The sequence below is a fragment of the Schistocerca americana genome, chromosome 8 (assembly GCF_021461395.2).
Source record: "Schistocerca americana isolate TAMUIC-IGC-003095 chromosome 8, iqSchAmer2.1, whole genome shotgun sequence".
Taxonomy (NCBI): Eukaryota; Metazoa; Arthropoda; class Insecta; order Orthoptera; family Acrididae; genus Schistocerca; species Schistocerca americana.
In genome coordinates this window covers 150,905,040-150,927,420 of record NC_060126.1, presented here as the reverse complement: position 1 = coordinate 150,927,420, position 22,381 = coordinate 150,905,040, and the positions used below count along the sequence as shown (strand labels likewise).

At 40.6% G+C, this 22,381-nt stretch overlaps 1 non-coding gene across 1 annotated transcript; it reads left to right on the top strand.

The window, feature by feature from the left end:
* Positions 1-12,355: 12,355 nt before the first annotated feature.
* On the top strand, positions 12,356-12,445 carry Trnay-gua. The gene is given in 2 exon segments: positions 12,356-12,392; positions 12,410-12,445. It is a non-coding gene; the product is annotated as a tRNA-Tyr (tRNA).
* Positions 12,446-22,381: the final 9,936 nt, after the last annotated feature.

The following is a 22,381-nucleotide window of genomic DNA, read 5'->3' as shown; positions in this document are numbered from 1 at the left end:
AGGTATTGGAAGTTTATTGTTTTGTGTGAGTCTTCCGTCTTTGTGAGCCTGTGTCTTGGTATATCAAGATTCAGTTTGCCTCTGGTCATCTCTCTGGTGGTGAACTCATTTATTTTGCTCTTGGCACAAAGCAATCCTTTGTATATATATAGATTAACAACAGTTAATATCTGGAGCTTGATATAGAGGGATGGCAGTGTTCCTTAGGGGTAACTTCGCTCATTATTCTAATTACATTCTTTAAAAAAATTTTCAGAATTCCACTGACATAGCTGGAATGTCCCAATAGCAGTATGCCATAGGACATGTGTGATTGAAATAGGCCAAAATATGCAACCTTCAGATATTCACCAGTGACTACATCTGTCAGTTTCCATGTGAAATAGCTTGTTGTTGTTGTTGCTGTTGTGGTCTTCAGTCTAAAGACAGATTTGATGCACCTCTCCATGCCACTCTATCCTTTGCAAGCCTCTACATCTCCGAGCAACTACTGCAACCTACACCCTTCTGAATCTGCTTAGTGTATTCATCTCTCAGTCTCCATGCTTCGCTCCAGTAATGAATTAGTGATCCCTTGATGCCTCAGAACATGTCCTACCAACTGTTCCCTTCTTCTAGTCAAGTTGGGCCACAAATTCCTCTTCTCCTCAATTCTATTCAGTACCTCCTCATTAGTTACATGATCTATCCATCTTATCATTAGCATTTAAAAAGATTCTTTTCTCTTCTTGTTTTACCTGTTCATCATCCGTGTTTCATCCACACATGGCTATGCTCCATACAAATACTTTCAGAAAAGACTTCCTGACACTTAACTCTATACTCAATGTTAGCGAATTTCTCTTCTTCAAAAACGCTTTTCTTGCCACTGCCAGTCTACATTTTATATTCACTCTTCTTCGAACACCCTCAGTTATTTTGCTGCCCAAATAGCAAAACTCATCTACTACTTTAACTGTCTCATTTCGTAACATAATTCCCTCAGCATCACTTGCTTTAATACAACTATGTCCCATTGCCTTCGTTTTGATTTTGTTGATGTTCATCTTATATCCTCTTTTTATGACAATGCCCATTCCATTCAACTGTTCTTCCAAGTCCTTTGCTGTCTCTGACAGAATTACAGTGTCATCGACGAACCTCAAAGGTTTTATTTCTTCTCCCTGGATTTTAATTCCTAATCCATATTTTTCTTTGATGTCCTTTACTGCTTGTTCAATGTACAGACTGAATAACATCAGGAATAGGCTACAACCCTGTCTCACTCCCTTCTCAACCATTGCTTCCTTTTCATGCCACCTGACTCTTATAACTGCCTTCTGGTTTCAGTGCAAATTGTAAATAGCCTTTTGCTCCCTTTATTTTACCCCTGCCACCTTCAGAATTTGAAAGAGAGTATTCCAGTTAACATTAATTAAACTGATAGTTTGGTAATTTTCACACCTGTCAATGCCTTCTTTCTTTGGAATCGGGATTATTATATTCTTTTTGAAGTCTGGGGGTATTTTGCCTGCCTCAGACTTCTTGCTTACCAGATGGAAGAGTTCGGTCTTGGGTGGCTCTTCCAAGGCTATCAGTAGCTCTAAAGTAATGTTGTCTTCTCACAGGCCTTGTTTCTACTTACGTCTTTCAGTTCTCTGTCGAGTTCTTCATGCAGTATTATATCTCCCACCTCATCTTCATCTATGTCCTCTTCTATTTCCATTATATTGACCTCAAGTACATAACTCTTATATAGCTCCTCTATGTACTCCTTCCACATTTTGGTTTTCCCTTCTTTGCTTAGGGCTAGTTTTCCATTTGAGCTCTTGATCTTCATACAGGTGGTTCTCTTTTCTCCAAAGGTCTCTTTAATTTTTCTGTAGGCGGCATCTATCTTACCCCTAGTGATATGTGCTTCTACATCCTTATGTTTGTCCTCTAGTCATTCCTGCTTAGCCATTTTGCACTTCCTGTTGATCACATTTCTAAAACATTTATATTCCTTTTTGTCTGCTCCATTTACTGCATTTTTATATTTTCTCCTTTCATCATTTAAAGTCAATATCTCTTGTGTTACTCAAGGATTTCTACTAGCCCTCATCTTTTTACCTACGTGATCCTCTGCTGCCTTCACTATTTCATCTCTCAAAGCTACCCATTCTTCTTCTACTGTATCCCTTTCCCCTGTTTGTGTCAATTATTCCCTAATGCTCCCTCTGAAACTCTCTACAACCTCTAGTTCTTTCATTTTATGCAGGTCCAATCTCCTTAAATTCCTACCTCTCTGCAGTTTCTTCAGTTTTAATTTCTGGTTCATAACCAATAAATTGTGGTCAGAGTCCACATCTGCACCTGAAAATATCTTACAATTTAAAAACTGGTTCCTAAATCTGTCTCTTTCTACAATATAATTGATCTGAAACTTCCAGTGTCTCCAGGTCTCTTCCACATGCATAACCTCCTTTCATTATTCATGAACCAAGTTTTAGCGATGATTAAGTTATGCTCTGTGCAAAATTCTACCAGGTGGCTTCCTCTTTCATTCCTTTCCCAGTCCATATTCACCTACCACTTTTCCTTGCCTTCTTTTTCCTGCTATCAAATTCCAGTCCCTCATGACCATTGAATTTTTGGCTCCCTTAACTATTTGAGTAATTTCTTTTATCTTATCATACATTTCAGCAATCTCTTCATCATCTGTGGAGCTAGTTGGCATATAAACTTGTACAACTGTCGCAGGCATGGGCTTCATGTCTATCTTGGCTACAATACCATGTGTACCGGTATGAAATGAGCGTTAAGATACAAATGTGTCGATAGGGAACATTTGTTGTGAACGAGCCTTAATTTTTTTTTTTTTTTTTTTTGTTTGGTCGGTATGACATCTGTGAAAGATATTTAGTATACATCAAGTCATGGAACAAACAACATCATATGTTTTCATCATGTTAACAATGTCAAATTTTGTAACAGAAAGTGATGATTTGCGGAAAGCATTAATTTTTTGTTTTCATTTGAAAAAAAGTGCTGCAGGGTCGCATCAAATGTTTGTCGAGGCATATGGTGATCATGCTCTATCAGAAGCAACATGCAAAAGATGGTTTCAATGGTTCAGAAATAATGATTTTGATGGAAGAAATGAAGAACGTTACTGGCGATGAAAAATGGATTTATTTTAAGAATCCTAAATGGGAAAAATCATGGGTTAATCCGGGACGACCATCAACATCGACTGCAAAACCAGATCAATTCAGCAAGAAGACAATGCTCTGTGTTTAGTGGGATCAGAAAGGCGTGGTGTATCATGAGCTTCTAAAACCCAGTGAAACTGTGAATACTAATTGCTACAGACAACAAATGATCAATTTGAACTATGCACTGATAAAAAAAAGACCAGAATGGGCCAGAAGACATGGCAAAGTAATTTTTTTACACAACAATGAACCTGCACACAAAGCAAAACTGGTTCAGGATACAATCAAAACACTTGGCTGGGAGCTGCTACCCCACCTGCTGTATTCACCAGACTTGGCCCCTTCCAACTACCATTTGTTTTCATCAATGGGACATGCATTGGCTGAGGAACACTTCGATTCCTATGAAGAAGTCGAAAATTGGTTGTCTGATTGGTTTGCTTCAAAAGACGAAGATTTCTATTGGCGTGGTGTCCACAGATTGCCAGAAAGGTAATCAAAATGTATAGTAAGCAATGGTCAGTACTTTGAATAAAATGTTTTTACTTTTCAATTCAAAATTAGTGTTTCATTTTCACAAAAAAAAAAAAAAAAAAAAAAAAAAAAAAAACGCTTATTTCATACCAGTACACCTGGTTATGTGTTCACTATGGTGTTCGTAGTAGCTTATCAGTGTTCCTATTTTTTTTATTCATTATTAAACCTACTCCTGCATACCCCTATTTAATTTTGTATTTATCACCCTGTATTCACCTGACCAGAAGTCTTGTTCCGCATGCTACTGAACTTCCCTAATTCCTGCTATATCTGACTTTAGCCTATCCATTTCTCTTTTTAAATCTTCTAACCTACATGGCCGATTAAGGGATCTGACATTCTATGCTCCAATCCATCAAATACCAGTTTGTTTCACCTGTGAGTTAGCTTATTCTTGCTGTTCTCTTGCAAACATGGCTAATAAGATCCTCCCAGTTTAATTCGAGTCAGTGTGAAAGCCTAACAGAAAAGGCTTCTCAGAAAAATCAATATATGAGCTCATGAACTCAGTTCTGACAGAAGCAAACAAGAAAAATTACTCTGATGGTATTTTATGTGTTCTTACCAAGACCTTTGATTGCATAGATCATAAAGTTCAGCTAGGGAAATGGAACAACATTACAGGTATCACTTTTTAATGGGTGAAGTGTCATTTAGACAATAGAAAACAGATGGTCACATTAGTGAGTAATATAAAAGCAATTACATTAAATTTAGTATCCAACAAGGTTCAGGGCATGGCTCACTCCTGTTCTTACTACATATAAATGAATTTCCTGGGACACTGGAGGACACTTCAAAAACTGTAATGTTTGCTGACGACAAGTCTCAAGACTCTGGGTGGTTAGGTGATCGAATTAAGACATAGCACTGATTGCGGAAGACATCACTTATTGGTGTTTTGCACACACCCGCAATGCAGTCAATGATCAGGCCATTAGCTGAATCAGCAAACTTACAAGTATACTGATAAAGGACCCAAACATGTGCCAGACAGTAAGAAATAATATAGCAGGCTTGCAACTGGTAAACAGTCAACAGCTTAACCATTAATCTTACAAAAACTCATAAAATTCCAGACAAACAAAAATAACTTACATGTAACAAAATCAGAGATAATTTCAATATGTAAACATAATTATAAGTCTGATCATTGTATAATGGCACAAGATGTTGTAGCCATTCAATAGAAGGAAGAACTGTATTAAAATCTTATAAAATGATGGAATCTATTGTTCATAATATAAAACATTTTCAATTTACCAGTCTTCAGTCTATATTCAATACATTTCATCATATCTTAAATAGTTCACATTGACCAACCCTGTGTACATGTTTAGTTGTCAAACAGACCTCATCAGAACTTCTAACTAGTTTTCCTGCTGTGGTCCATTCAATTCTCTCCATACCAATTACTTCATCTGCTCTCAATCTTTCTTCCTCTTTTCTCACTTCTCTTTGATTATTTCCACAATTATTATGATAACCTTCAGGACTCCATTCACCTCTACCTCTGTCTGGTGGTCTTCTAAAATTATCTCTCCTGCTGTCTTTTTGTCATTCTTCCCAATTAACTTGTTCCATCCATCATCTCTAAACCCTTCTCTACACTGATGAATGCCAACAAAGACTCCAGCTGTTCAAGAGCATGCAAAATGTCAACACTGTGTTTCAGAATTCCCAATAATTTCTCTTGTACACTTGCAGTCAATTTAATTAAAACAACTGAAATTATATCCTTTCCCATTATGGATCATCTAAATATAAATCCTTTCCCAGTAATTCTGAAAGAATTCTTTATAACTGTGACAGTTACTCTCAACAAAATTTTATCCCATAAAATTATCACTACACATACTGTTTTGCACAGTTTTTGACCAATAGTGGCTAAGAAAAGAATTACTAAATCCTCCCCATGTTTTACAAAAAGAACTCATTCTCATTCCCCATAACAATGCCATGCCTTCCAATAATAAAGTACCCAATTTTCCTTCTATCATCCCATGCTTTTACAAAGCATTGTCATTTTTTTTTTTTTTTTTTTTTTACAAACACAAAATGAACGGAGACCCCTATTAAAAATTGATGGACTTGGCACACACACAAGAAACTGTCATCAACTGAAATATCAGGCATCTAACATTTAATACTGTTTTGAACTTGCTCCCATATTCGTTTAATTCCTGGCTGTTAACATCAATATTTTCAGTTACTGATTGTTCAGTTTCTTTTATTTTTATAGACATTTGACTTGCATTGTTACGACACTCAGTTTTGACATTACCTAGTTTACAAGAATTTTCACATACTTTTTGGCCTACCTCTTTAATTTATGACTCAGAATTTGTGATTTTGTTATAACAAAATCTAACAGTGTGATCTGGTGTAGTTTTTTCTCAACATTAGATGTTACTTCATTAATCTAGCCACTGCATTGCTGGATTTTATTTTCAGTACTACTAATTCTTTCTGAAAATTCTCTTTTCATTTTCTTTAGCAGTTTACTAAGCTGATCAATTTTGGTGTTTGTCTTCCTATTTCCTTTTATGAAAAAATGGTTCAAATGGCTCTGAGCACTATGGGACTGAACTGCTGAGGTCACCTGTCCCATAGAACTTAGGACTACTTAACCTAATTAACCTAAGGACATCACACACATCCATGCCCGAGGCAGGATTCGAACCTGCAACTGTAGCGGTCACAGGGTTCCAGTCTGTAGCACCTAGAATTGCTCGGCCACTCCGGCTGGCTCTTTTATGAACTTTTTCTGCTTGTCATCTCAGATCTTAACATCATATTTTGGCTCTATACAAGACTTTGTCAGCTGATCAGTTCTCTCATTAGCTTTATCGTTTTTATTATAAGTTTATTTTTAAACTCATTATTACTTTGGTCAAGATTATGATCAAATTTCCTACCCAAAACTTTTGACATTTGTCTCATTTCAAATAATAGGTCCATAAGACTAATATTTTCTGGTGTTCCAATATTAATTTCATCGCCACTGCTTGACACTTCCACTGATTCCACATGATTTACACCATCATCAACATCTTGTTCCCCATATGCCTCAATGTCATCACAAGCTAGATAATGAGATATATCATTTGCCTCAAAAGTTTCATCATATGGTACATTACAAAATGACTTGAAAGTAATAAAGCATCATTCTGATGATTAACTAATTCATGAATAGTATCCTCATTGTTAGGAACGCTTCCCTGGGTGACAAGCTCATCACCTGTTTCTTCATTGACTGAACTCATCGTCCCTGATTTATAAGAGTTATTATTTATAAAACATGATATGTGTAATTTTTAAAATTACAAGATTTAATTCCCTCACATTGAAACAAAAGTTCCTTTCTTTAATTGTTTTGTAAATACAATTTATATTTTTGGAAATTTGTGGTAAGTTCCTATGGTACCAAACTGCTGAAGTCATCGGTCCCTATGCTTACACACTGCTTAATCTAACTTTAACTTATGCTAAGGATAACGCACACATTCATGCCCAAGGGAGGGCTCGAACCTCTGATGGGGGGAACCGCGTAAACCGTGGCAAGGAGCCTCAGACTGCGCGGCACAGTTTATATAAATTACTGCAAAGTCAGGCACTGCCTTGATGCTATGATGAAAACTGAAGCCACACGTACCGATCTGCCAGTTACCAGTAGTCTGCTGCTATTGCCTGGAGCACTTGAAGTCACACATACCATCTGTCAAGTGCTGTTAATGCCATCAAGCTGACACAGTGCTGCCGATCTGATTTTTCTGCCAGGTCACCATCAGTCACCAGTAATGCACTCCTGTTGTCGCCACATTCGAAATCTTCCTTGCCATCCAATGAGCATGTTGTCTTCACTAAGTAGTTCCACTTGCAGTTTGCATGCTGTCATCAGATTACAACTGTGGGAATAAACATCCACTCACAGCTCCTAACATTCATTATGTCCCATAACAACAGTGCACAACTAATGTCTTCTGCTACTATTCACTGTAAGTTATTAACATTACCACAAGCAGTATGCAGGAATATTCGATGTCACTGTTCATAACAATGTGGCCCTCAAAGTTGAAAGTTTCTCATAATGTCCAATGTGCAGCTTATTCAACTTTGCCACACTTATAGTTAATTATTCAATACAGTTCCTACAATAGCAACTAGTCTTTGTTCAATGGCAGTTTACAAATTTCACATTTAGTATTTATTGGTCAATGTTTCCTGCTATATTAATAATTTACTGTTCACTGGCTGTATTAAAAATTCAGATGCAATATTTACTGTTCAAACACTTCTTGCCATGCCAAATCCACACTCTCTGATAGGTAATTCCACGTAAAATCAACTGTTCAAAATGTTTCTTGCCACAACAATCATTCACAGTCTGTTGGCTGTTTCCTCTGTTTCCTCATATAAGGGATGCCAAGGGTGGATAATATACCCCCCCCCCCCTGTACCTAACCTGTTAATTAATTGCGGTGAGCTGCGGAGTGCTCCCACATTGCTGTGTCGGACATGCTAACAGTGCAAGTTGTTCCTCATGAATCGTTGTTGCATGTGGAGGACTACATTGACCAACTCATAAAGTCCAGCACAACTGCAAGTTCCCTAATTCCTCACCTAAACATTTGATTATCTTGTGTCTTTTAAAGTTGTCTCAATGTCCCAGTTGGCCTTCTTGTTAACCAGTTGTGACTCCATGCAAGCACACAACGGACTGTGAAAAATGGAATGCCAAGTGCAAAAATCTCAATGCTACTTTAATGAAAGTCTTGAAATAACCTGATATCACCTTGTTTTTTTTAATAGAAAAATCAAGGAAAAACAGTCTTTAGAGCCAGTCTAATGGAAATACTTGAATGTAAGTTCACAGATTTTAGTCATCACATGCTGAACACCATTTTGACTACATGCAATTATCTCCACATGAACCTAATGACAGTTTGAAGTTGTTTAGTTGCAAATTTGCATGCAAACATTTTCTGAGGCGCTTTTACACCCTAAATCACTTTTATGCAATCAGTCTATTAAACAAATGTGGCCTCTCCAGAACCTAGTTCAACACTGGGGATATGCAATAGCTTCAGTGTTTCACACCCAATGACTGACAATCTGAAATAAAATTCTAATTAAAATGTGAATTTGATTTTGGAGTTAATGAAATTACAGTTAACAAGCAGAGAGTGTGTATAATGCTGACAGTTTAGCTGGAGCTGTATGTAAATAGTTAATATTAATAAACAATGTTATGGTTAGCTGCAAAGCTTCATAGTGTGAACCAGTTGAACCAGTTTTCTCTGTCTGCTCCAGTAAGACATGTTTCCTGCTCACACAATCTGTTCTCGTGCTCCGTATCCACGTGTTTTTTTTTATGGGGTTAGGATTCCTACTGATACCAACTGCTTGGTGGCTTAAAGCAGCATCAGCCTTCTACACTGCACGATGAAGTCTATGAAATATGGATCAACTTGGGGCATAAATGCCCCTTAGTTCTGCCATCACATTTTATTTGTTCATTTTTAGTTCTTTCTTTAGCTACAGTTATACACTCTGCCTTGCATTATTGAGTACAGAGAAAATGAAAACACAAATGTTACTTGCCGATATTGTTTTTCTCATAATTTAATCATTACACATAGAATTATCTCTTACTTAGTAACAGGTTCGTCATCACTCAACCTGGCATTATAATTATAACACAGTGTCCACTCAAAAGATTGTTCAAAATCTTTCAATTTTCATTCAGTAAAGAAGTGGTGTTGTTACTCATGCTTTTGACATCTGTTCATCTACTACTATCTGTTTAAAAGATACATGGATATGAGAGTAACAGTTATTAAGGAGGCACCAAAACCAGAACAGCGCCAATGGGAAAAACTTTGTTGGAACTAGTAGGGAACTTTGCGAGTTACAAGGTGGTGTGAGCAGTCATTATCAGCAGACACAGGTAAAAGCTTTATGCACGGAGAAGGCACTGTCTGGAAATTCATTCCTCCTGCATCACCACACTTTGGCGGAACACGGGAAGCAGGAGTACCAGTTGCAGCAGACGATGGGAACCATATGTCCAACTTTCGAGGAGATGACAACCCTGACTTGCCAGATTGAGGCTTGCTTGAACTCTCATCCTCTCACACCACTGTCTTGTGATCCTACTGATCCCCAAGTCCTCACCCCAGGTCATTTCCTGACATGCATCCCTCAGCCAGATATAGGTACAGCCAACCTGAGCTTGCTCACAAGGTGGGAACGACTGCAGCAAGGCTTCCAGATCATTTGGCGGCGCTGGTCATCTGACTACTTGCATCATCTGCAGCAGCGGGCCAAGTGGACAGTCCCTAGTCAGAATGTGGAACCTGGTGCATTAGCCATAGTAAGAGACGATAACCTGCCACCGTTATGTTGGAAGCTGGCCATCATTGAAGGAATACGTCCTGGGAGCAATGGAATGGTGCGAGTGGACACTATTCACACACTGCAAGGGGTTTTCAAGAGACCAATCTGCAAGCTATGTCCTTTACCGAGTGATGTGATACAAAAGTGAACAGTGTATTTGTGTTTTTTATTTGTGTGGTTTTCTTCTTTTGTCCTATGTGCCTTGCAGCAGACTCAGTGTATTTTGTCATGTTTTATGTTTAAATGTATATTTGTTTATGTGATTATGATTTCGAGATAAAAGTTACAAACTCTATGGACAGAATACCTGATTGAAGGTTGCAATATTGTGTGTATTTACTTGTGTTATTTTCTATGATTTAGTAGGTCTTGGGTTACTTATATTATGCTGGAAAGAAATTAATATTTTTTTGGCGGCCGGTATGTTCGGTCGTCACATTTGACTGAGTCTCTGGACAGTGCTGTCCTCTCTGGAGGTATTTGTACACAGGGGCGATTCTAGAAGTCGGTCAAGGGGGGGTAGGATAATTGGGGGGAGGGGGGGTGGTTGGGGGAAGGAATATGGCTAACAAAAGGAGAGTTGGGGTCCTCTACCGACAAATTCGTAAAATTTGGTGTTGCATAAGTAGTTTTTGGTAACTGTTTTGCAGTTCAGGGTAAAAAATGTGTATTAATAAATAGTAAGACGCCTGTTTTAAGTTAAATTATATTAATTCAAATGGGTTCAAATGGCTCTAAGCACTATGGGACTTAACATCTGAGGTCATCAGTCCCCTAGACTTATAACTACTTAAACCTAACTAACCTAAGGACATCACACCCATCCCTGCTCGAGGCAGGATACGAACCTGCAACCGTAGCAGCAGCGCGGTTCCAGACTGAAGGGCCTAGAAGCGCTCGGTCACAGCGGCCGGCTGATATTTATTGGTTTAGGTAGTAAGCTACTTGCCGCTCTTATTCTTTTGTTAAAATGAGTTTGGAATACCTTGCAACCTATATTGCTACATAATAAAAAAAATTCAATCTGTTGGAGTAATATATTTGCTGATTTCTGAAGTCATTTTATCCAGTGTAATATGATACAGCTATAGCCCCCATAGCCCCCCCCCCCCTTGCCACCGCCCCTGTTAGGACATGAGACACAGTGGTCAGTGGACCACCCCTCAAGGGCACCTAACGGTACATTCGCCGCGGCGAGGGAGAGATTTGGCTGTGCTGAATGGGCTGTCGGTCGGACAACAGTCCTTACTCGCGTCCGCGCGCATCATGTAAACGGCAAAGAGGTATATTTTGATTGTTAACTAACCCATGAATAATAAGAGATTATCACAACTCTCGTCTTTCGTTACAATCTGAATGGATTCGAATCATTATATGGTCCTCTTCAATTCATGGTCCTCCGGTCCTCTTCAATTCATGGTCCTCCGGTACATTTACGTTTTCGTCTGCGGACGCTAGTAGTATTATGTTTATTTATACATTACAAACCTGAGCATAATCGTGTAGTGCATGTATTATTGCATTACACGACACGTTTACTTTACTGTGTCTCAAACGCTGTAGTTTAAGGTGAAACTCCACCTGTAAATTTACAGACTTAAAAATAATTGCCAGTGGCAAGTTATTGTAGGAACGGTGACTTGGTGGAATTACTTTTCTCATTGAGCCAGTTTGCTTTTTGATCTTGCGGATCTGGCATTCACAAAAATTTATAGGTGGAAGCGGCGTGGGGGTAGGTTGCAAGACACCATCATTTTCATTTTCGATGTAAATGATCAGATTTGAGACATCACGCCGCAAGAGCTTAATTTTACAGGTGACACAAAAAACATTATATCCTAATGCTCCGATGGTTATCTACTCAATATTTGTTACGCGTACATTACTTCAATACTTAAAAACAACAAACGGTTATACAGCAATTTATAAAGCCATTGTATAGTCTCACTGCGATCAGCCACGTACTGGTACATTTGGCTAAACGAGGGGTTTGGGTTCTAGCGGAATCAGGAGAACTCACTGCTAGAAAGATTTTTCCAATGAATAAAAATACCGTACACCAGGTTCCAAGAGGGAGGGGACGGGGTGGAGGGAGAAGTACCTATGTATGAGGACACCTATGCACGCTGTCAACTATTTCCAATAATGTATCAGATGTTGGACCATCAACACACAAAAATTTATGATTCTCTTTTTTGTTTAGTTCTCTGAATTCTCTCAACAAGCGACGCATTCTTGGGTTTCCTCTGGTAGTTCAGTTGGTAGAGCGGTGGACTGTAGAGGATGAATGCACAGACATCCATAGGTCACTGGTTCGAATCCGGCCTGGAGGAGAATTTTTCCTTCTACCAGATGTTGAGAGAATTGAAATATATTGAGATGGGTGCAATACGTCTAATTTTTACGTTTATCGTTAACTTATTGTATGATACACTACAATGACTGACGAGTAATAAAATAAGTAATCACTTTCATGTAGAAGAACTGATTGTTGTTTGTTAAAAAATGCTGATGCTGGACAATGGAATATGGGCAATGAGCGATTTGTTAAAATGATGAGAATAATAAATAAATGTCTACAGCACTAAAGTTGTATCGCATGCTTTATATCTTGTCGTTATTGGTAACAGTTGCCATCGTACACCAGCCGGCAATGTCTGTAACTGAAGACAGCTTCCGACTGATACACTGGAGCTCAAAAATCTGGCTTGGGCACCCTTAGACACGAAAACACAAAGTTTCCGTATAGTAAAAGTTGCCCACTGAAGAGGCCATCGAGGCAGATATTGAAGAGGTGATCGAGACAGATACTGCTTAACGTACACGGGAGAAGGATGATAACTGGAACTAATAGTAACATCATGCAAGTATGAGATCTAGAACTTTTAGGTGCAAAAATGTGGCAAAGTAGGTGTGACACATCAAGTAAAAAAAGTGACAATTGCAAATGCGGTTTTTTTCTGAGATGTGTTAAGTCATGAATCACAAACTTCCCAAACTCTGAAGGACTGAAAAATATAGCGAAGCACGTCTCTGAGCTCACTGGCCTAATCCAGTTACTCATTCCGAAAACTGTTGAAACCAATAACAGCCAGCTTTTCTTGAGTGAGGCTCCATCTGCGATCAGTTGGCAAATATTTGTGAATAGAAAAGTAAGTTTATACTTCAACAGACAGAAGACATGGGTACAGCGAAAAAAAAAAAAATCTAACTCGAAGCTGAGTGGGCCGACATAGTTTTTCAAGTTATTAGATTTTCGTGCTAAACGATGGATGCGATACGTGATTGCCCGTGAAAATCAATCGGAGAAGGCCGGCCGGAGTGGCTGTGCGGTTCTAGGCGCTACAGTCTGGAACCGAGCGACCGCTACGGTCGCAGGTTCGAATCCTGCCTCGGGCATGGACGTGTGTGATCTCCTTAGGTTAGTTAGGTTTAATTAGTTCTAAGTTTTAGGCGACTGATGTCCTCAGAAGTTAAGTCACATAGTGCTCAGAGCCAAGCCAATCGGAGAAGGCAACTTGTTCGGAATAAACCATCAGTTTCTGAAGTAAAACCATGTATTTATCTAGCAACAAGAATACACATTGCTGTTAATGTATCTTTATGAATTTGTAGTAGCTTGTAATTGTTGCTGATGGGTTTTTTTAAATTTTGTTTCAGGAAATAAAATGAGATCCAAAAGACAAATAAGTTATGTGAATCTGATGGCAATCATGAGAAGTGTGGTGCGAGTGTACAGAATTATGGGCCTTACGAATAAAGTGAGACGATTGCAGATGAAACTGAAGCGGAATGAAGAAAAGGTGGCAACAATGGCAGAATTGATTACAATGCTGAATTAATGAAACTGTGTAAATGACAACCTGGAAAGTATTCTTCAGGAACATTTTAATGGCTTTCCTTTAAACTTTAAACTGAAAAACAGTGGTGCAAAGAAGCAATCCACGCGATACAGTGAACTAACCAGACAATCTGCCGTCACTCTGCGTTTCTATTCCCCCTAGGACATATAGATTTGTACGCTCTTATGTTTCTTTTGCTCCACCCCAGTATTCTTCGTGGTTTGGTGTCATCAGCAAACTGTGAACCTGGCTATCTACAGGAGGTTTTCAGCTATATAAAACATAATACCAGTGACAAATGATATCTTAAAGAATGTTCTCTTACTTTTGATAGTACAGTATATAAATTAGGAATCAGCTTCGTGGAACACAACAAAAAAGTGTAAGAGGGGTATGTTGAATATTATTTATGACGTATCAGGATATGTTGTGAGAAAGATTACGCTATTGTTAAGATCGGCTGAGTGCAAAGAACTTATTACTGTTCCGTGCATGTGCCAAAATGATCACACTTACTGCAAGACTCCTGTGTCAAATTCAGCAGCCTTTACTACGAAGGTTGACAGGTTAACAGAGGTGGTTTGCTTCACGCAGCTGTAGCAGTGTTTAAAATAGCGCACCATACAGAAAAATGCTTTCGTTCTGCTCTAGTGTGATTTAAACTCACACCATTTTTATGACAGGCTTATTAATTCTGTTTGTTATTTCTTTGGTGAGTAACCCAGTGTATTTGACAAAGCGCATACGGTATTCTTTGCCATTGACTGTGAAGACATGTATGAGTCACAGTTAAAAACGACGTATTGCTACCGTGTATCTTCAGATTAGATTAAAGGCACTCACAAAAGAAACAAGAGCTGCAGCACAGGGTAGAGGCAGAGGTTGGGGAAGCTAAATGTATTTGACAATGTATGGCTTGCGGATATATATTGAATCAACGAAAACAATAAATCAATTGGACCACCTCATCTACATCTACATGGATACTCTGCAAATCACATTTAAGTGCCTGGCAGAGGGTTCATCGAACCACCTTCACAATTCTCTGTTATTCCAATCTCGTATAGCGCGCGAAAAGAATGAACACCTGTATCTCTCCGTACGAGCTCTGATTTCCCTTATTTTAGCGTGGTGATCGTTCCTCCCTATGTAGGTCGGTGTCAACAAAACATTTTCACATTCGGAGGAGAAAGTTGGTGATTGAAATTTCGTGAGAAGATTCCGTCGCAACGAAAAACGCCTTTCTTTTAAATGATTTCCAGCCTAAATCCTGTATCATATCTGTGACACTCTCTGCCATATTTCGCGATAATACAAAACGTGCTGCCTTTCTCTGAACTTTTTCGATGTACTCCGTCAGTCCTACCTAGTAAGGATCCCACACGCGCAGCAGTATTCTAAAAGAGGACGGACAAGCATAGTGTAGGCAGTCTCCTTAGTAGGTCTGTTACATTTTCTAAGTGTCCTGCCAATAAAACGCAGCCTCTGGCTAGCCTTCCCCACAACATTTTTTTGTGTGTTCTTTCCAATGTAAGTTGTTCGTAACTGTAATACCTAGGTATCTAATTGAATTTACGGCTTTTAGACTAGACTGGTTTATCGTGTAACCGAAGTTTAACGAGTTCCTTCTTGCACTCATGTGGATGACCTCACACTTTTTGTTATTTAGAGTCAATTGCTACTTTTCGCACCATTACGATATTTTTCTAAATCGTTTTGCAGTTTGTTTTGATCTTCTGAAGACTTTATTAGTCGATAAACGACAGCGTCATCTGCAAACAACCGAAGACGGCTGCTCAGATTGTCTCCCAAATCGTTTATATACGAGGGCCGTTCAGAAAGTAACCTCCGGTTGATTTAAAAAAATACACCAAGTTAAATAAAAATATTTTAATATATACATCTTACAACTACATCTTTGCACTATTTTTCTACATAGTCTCCATAGCGATTGAGGCACTTATCGTATCTCTTCACAAGCTTTGAAATTCCTTCTGCATAAAAATCACCCGCTTGTGCCTGGAGCCAGCCTGTGACCGCATCTTTGAGCTCTTCGTCGTCATCAAACCGCTGTGACCCAAGCCATTTCTTCAAATGCATGAAGAGGTGATAATCACTTGGCGACAGGTCTGGGCTGTAAGGTGGATGGTTGATAACGTCCCACTTGAAGGACTCAAGAAGGGGCGTTGTTCTGCGAGCAGAGTGAGGACGGGCGTTATCGTGCAAGAAAACGATACCGGAAGTCAGCATACCATGGCGTTTGTTCTGTATAGCCCGTCGTAACTTTTTTATTGTTTCACAGTACACGTCTTGATTAATGGTCGTACCACGTTCCATGAATTCAACCAACAACACCCCTTTGGCATCCCAAAACACCGTTGCCATCAGTTTTCTGGCAGAAAAATCTTGCGAGGCTTTTCTTGGTTTGGTAGGCGAATTTGAATGTGCCCACATCTTTGATTGTTCTTTTGTCTCAGGGTTCACGTACTTAATCCAGGTTTCGTCACCGGTCACGATTCTGTTTAACAATGGTTCTCCTTCGTTCTCATAACGTGACAGAAAGTCTAATGTAGAGGCCATTCTTTGAGTTTTGTGGTGGTCGGTAAGAATTTTGGGCACCCATCGTGCACAGAACTTACGGTAACCCAATCTTGCTGTCACTATCTCGTACAAGTGAGTCTTAGAAATCTGTGGAAAACCAGTAGACAACTCCGACATTGAGAAACGTCGATTTTCACGAACTTTTGCATCAACTGTCTGAACGAGTTCGTCAGTCACCAATGATGGTCTACCACTCCTCTCTTCATCATGAACGTTTTCTCGTCCACTTTTAAATAAACGTACCCATTCACGGACAACTCCTTCACTCATAACTCTTGGTCCGTACACGGCACAAAGCTCACGATGAATAGCTGCTGCAGAATATCCTTTGGCTGTAAAAAACCTTATGACAGCACGCACTTCACATTTGGCGGGGTTTTCTATTGCAGCACACATTTCAAACTGCCACAAAAACTAAACTAGCGCAGGTACGACGTTCACTCGACCACGGCTTGATGCCGACTGACCTGTTGAGTGCGTGAACGCACAGATGGCGTCGCTACTCCCCCCACAACCCGCACTGTGACCAATCGGAGGTTACTTTCTGAACCGCCCTAGTAGATAAGGAACAGCAAAGGGCATATAACACTACCTTTGGGAACGCCAGAAATCACTTCTGTTTTACTCGATGACTTTCCGTCAATTATTACGCACTGTGACCTCTCTCACAGCAAATCACAAATCCAGCCACATAACTGAGACTATATTCCACAAGCACGCAATTTCACTACGAGCCGCTTGTGTGGTACAGTGTCCTTCCTTTCCCAAAATTCTTGCCTGTAAATTGTTAACATAACAATCTGTAAAGTGATTCATATTAACATCAAAGATTTTTCTCCTGTTAGCAGCTGAATCAGCAGCTAAGCAATGGCTTAGCAGTTTTATTGCCTAATGATGTTTACAGAATTTTTCTCATTAGGTGCAGAGCGAGACGCACTTTGCATCAAATGCGTTATTGTGTGAAAGTTCGGCACATATCTGATGAGGTAACTATGACAAGAAATTTTTCATGTCAATGTTTTGGTCATTTGGTATCGCTATATAGTTTCGTCATTCAGGAAATAAAAATGCGAAAAGAATGAAAGCGGAAAGTATGTTACGCGGAGGTAAGATTTTTGGGAAGCATGATACGTGAGCAGCCTTACCGGCAGAACGGACATTACGCATGTAAACACAGTAGAATAATGTAAGAACGAATCTTGCAGGGAAGGATTAGAAGGTACAAGGCAATAACTAACAAGTCCGCCTGCTTAGCTGGCAGCGGGCCCGAGTTCGATTCCCGGCCGGGCTGGAGATTTTCTCCGCTCGCGGACTTGGTGTTGTGTTGTCCTCATCATCATTTCATCCTCATCACCGGCACACAAGTCGCCCAATGTGGCGTCGACTGCTTGCACTTGGCGGCCGAATTTCTCCGGATGGGGCGTCCCGGCCATCAATGCCATAGGTTCATTTTATTTCAGTAACTGTGAACTATAAACTAAACGCACACAGCATCATATAGTGTTCATAAATGGTAATAGCTATTTTTTCTGTGTAGCAGAACAATTTGACACTTTGCTCCGGTTTGACATGGCGACTGTGACGTCACGCATGTCTCCAGTTCAGTACTGAGCTCACTGGTAGTGCCCAATACCTATTAGCCAGTTGACAATAGCAGTTTGATCTTACGTGTCCCCGGAGACTTTCGCAGCGGCATGTCTGAATAAAATCTTCTCGGTTTTCAAGCCGCGTCGAGTCGAATAAAATTCTTGAGCTTAGCTATCTCTGCCATCGTCAAGGGAAAAAACAACTGCAGGTATTTATTTTGGAAACACTGCCATAATTACAGTGATGTTTATGACTTGTCTGCGGAGTGTTTTCCAAAAGCCAAATCTCCATCTCGACAAGGTATTCGTAAATTCTGTAAGTAGGCTGTTTATGTTTTTTTTATTGGCAACGTTATGTAGCGCTCTGTATGAAAATCACTGGCTGTGCTGTGTGCAGTCTGTGGCTGGTTTGCATTGTTGTAATATTCGCCATTGTAGTGTTGGGCAGCTGGATGTAAACAGCGCGTAGCGTTGCGCAGTTGGAGGTGAGCCGCCAGCAGTGGTGGATGTGGGGAGAGAAATGGCGGAGTTTGGAAATTTTTAAGACTGGATGTCATGAACTCCTATGTATATTATGATTTTTCAACACTATTAAGGTAAATATACTGTTTGTTCTCTATTAAAATCTTTCATTTGCTAACTATGCCTATCAGTAGTTAGTGCCCTCTGTAGTTTGAATCTTTTATTTAGCTGGCAGTAGTGGCGCTCGCTGTATTGCAGTAGTTCCAGTAACGAAGATTTTTGTGAGGTAAGTGATTTGTGAAAGGTATAGGTTAATGTTAGTCAGGGCCATTCTTTCGTAGGGATTTTTTTGAAAGTCAGATTGCGTTGCGCTAAAAATATTGTGTGTCAGTTTAAGGACAGTCGTGTATAATTGTTCCAAGGGGACGTTTCAATTCAATTTATGATTAGAAGAGAGTGGGTCGGTAGCAGTGCTTCCTCATACAAGTAAACCAAAGTCTGTTACTACAGAAGGGAACCTTAATGGTGCGGTATCGGCCGTTATTCGGTCGGCCGCACGTTTAAATACGCGCACCAACGGGTTTGCTACAACCGCCACAGCGGCACGAGGCCGCTGCCGCAAACGACTCCGCCGCTGCCAATGAGAGCAAGCATCCCCTCTCCGGAGCTCCAGCGGCGTGTGTATTTGAGTTCGAACATTCATGCACTGACCCCATTTTTGTGTATTTCTACATCTACATCTACATACATACCCCGCAATCCGTCATACGGTGCGTGGTGGAGGGTACCTGGTACCACAACTAGCATCTTCTCTCCCTGTTCCACTCCCAAACAGAACGAGGGAAAAATGACTGCCTATATGCCTCTGTACGAGCCCTAATCTCTCTTATCTTATCTTTGTGGTCTTTCCGCGAAATGTAAGTTGGCGGCAGTAAAATTGTACTGCAGTCAACCTCAAATGCTGCTTCTCCAAATTTCCTCAGTAACGATTCACGAAAAGAACGCCTCCTTTCCTCTAGAGACTCCCACCCGAGTTCCTGAAGCATTTCCGTAACACTCGCGTGATGATCTAACCAACCAGTAACAAATCTAGCAGCCCGCCTCTGAATTGCTTCTATGTCCTCCCTCAATCCGACCTGATAGGGATCTCAAACGCTCGAGCAGTACTCAAGAATAGGTCGTATTAGTGTTTTATAAGCGGTCTCCTTTACAGATGAACCACATCTTTCAAAATTCTACCAATGAACCGAAGACGACTATCCGCCTTCCCCACAACTGCCATTACATGCTTGTCCCACTTCATATCGCTCTGCAATGTTACGCCCAAATATTTAATCGACTTGACTGTGTCAAGCGCTAACTACTAAAGGAGTATTCAAACATTACGGGATTCTTTTTCCTATTCATCTGCATTAATTTACATTTATCTATATTTAGAGTTAGCTGCCATTCTTTACACCAATCACAAATCCTGTCCAAGTCATCTTGTACCCTCCCACAGTCACTCAACGACGACACCTTCCCGTACACCACAGCATCATCAGCAAACAGCCGTACATTGCTGTCCACCCTATCCAAAAAATCATTTATGTAGATAGAAAACAACAGCGGACCTACCAGACTTCCCTGGGGCACTCCAGATGATACCCTCACCTCCGATGAACACTCACCATCGAGGACAACGTACTGGGTTCTATTACTTAAGAAGTCTTCGAGCCCCACACATACTTGGAAACTAATCCCATATGCTCGTACCTTAGTTAGGAGTCTGCAGTGGGGCACCAACTCAAACGTTTTCCGGAAGTCAAGGAATATGGCATCCGTCTGATACCCTTCATCCGTGGTTCGCAAGATATCAAGTGAAAAAAGGGCGAGTTGCGTTTCGCAGGAGCGATGCTTTCTAAAGCGGTGCTGATGCGTGGACAGCAACTTCTCTGTCTCAAGGAAATTCATTATATTCGAACTGAGAATATGTTCGAGAATCCTATAACAAACCGATGTTACGGATATTGGTCTGTAATTTTGAGGATCCGTCCTTCTACCCTTCTTATATACAGGCGTGCGCTTTTTTCCAGTCGCTCGGGGCTTTACGTTGGGCAAGAGATTCGTGATAAATGCAAGCTAAGTAAGGACCTGATGCAGTAGAGTACTCTCTGTAAAACCGAATTGGAATCCTATCAGGACCTGGCGATTTATTTATTTTCAACCCATTCAGCTGCTTCACAACCCCAGGGATGTCTATCACTATGTCCTCCATACGGGAATCTGTACGAGACTCAAACGGCGGTATGTTTGTAAGATCCTCCTGCGTGAAAGATTTCTCAAATGCTAAATTTAAAATTTCAGCTTTCGTTTTGCTGTCTCCCGTTGCCAGTCCAGACTGATCAGTGAGTGACTGGATGGAAGCCTTCGACCCGCTTACCGATTTTACGTAAGACCAGAATTTCCTTGGGTTTTCAGCAAGATCTTTTGCTAAGGTATGACGGTGGTAGTGGTTGAATGCTTCGCGCATCGCTCTTTTTACAGCAGCACGAATTGCTACTAACTTTTGCCTGTCCTCATTCTCTCGATCTCTCTCGTACCGCGAGTGCAACTGCCTTTGCTTCCTGAGCATTCTCCGAATTGCGCTGTTAAACCACGGTGGGTCTTTTCCGTCCGTAACCCACTTTTTCGACACATACTTGTCCAATACGTGATTTACAATGTGTTCAAAATTTGCCCATATTTCTTCCACGTCCATCGTACCGGAAGTAAATGAAGTCGATTCATTTCCTAAGTGGGATGCTAACAACTGCTTATCTGCTCTTTCTAGTAAGAATACTCTCCTAGCCTTCTTGACCGACTTTTTAACTTTCGTAACCATAGTCGTAATGACAACATCATGATCACTAATCCCTGACTACTGACAACTGACTAACGACTCCGCGAATTTATACTCTACGGCTATCAATAAGCTGGCTGAATAACGGTTACAGAATGTTTAAGGCTTTCGTGGCCACTTGTTGACAAACTACCTATTGGCTTCTGTTCGAATGGTTCAAATGGCTCTGAGCACTATGGGGCTTAACATCTGAGGTCATCAGTCCCCTATAACTTAGAACTACTTAAACCTAACTAACCTAAAGACATCACACACATCCATGCCCGAGGCAGGATTGGAACCTGCGACCGTAGCGGTCTCGCGGTTCCAGACTGACGCGCCTAGAACCGCTTGGCCACACCGGCCGGCTGTTGGCTTTTGTATCGGGTTCTTCGACCAACGTTCGTCTTGACGATTTTTCTGACATTTCGCCAGCACCAGTGGCTGGCATTGTCAATGTTTCACCCTCCATTGCTGGTGGTGGACTAGAGACGAGGTGGGACCCCTCCACGCCCACACCGGCATGATGTCCAACTCAAAAGGTCTGCTGCCATCTCTGCTTAAGGGTTAGTTTTCACTAATGTGAGGTGTCGCAGGATGTGGGTACTGCGATGTTTGCGTACGTCTGGTTAAGGTTAACCATTAATACGCGCTCATCTGGAGATAGACTGGGTCGAAGTCGAACGAAGGGTAGCGGTTTGAAGGGCACGGGAAAAAATGTGCCAAGGCAAGAGCCAAGGGGGGCGGGGGGGGGGGGGGGAAGAGAACCTCCGCGGCAGTTAGGTCGGGGTAGTAAGAGCAGTAGCGGATGTCTTGCTGCCTGCGATAGGTCATGCAAGGGTAGGCTTTGTTAGTAGTGGGTGTCATGCATGTCGGTACCTTTAACGTTGTGCGGTGCTGTTGTTCGGCAGCTGCCGC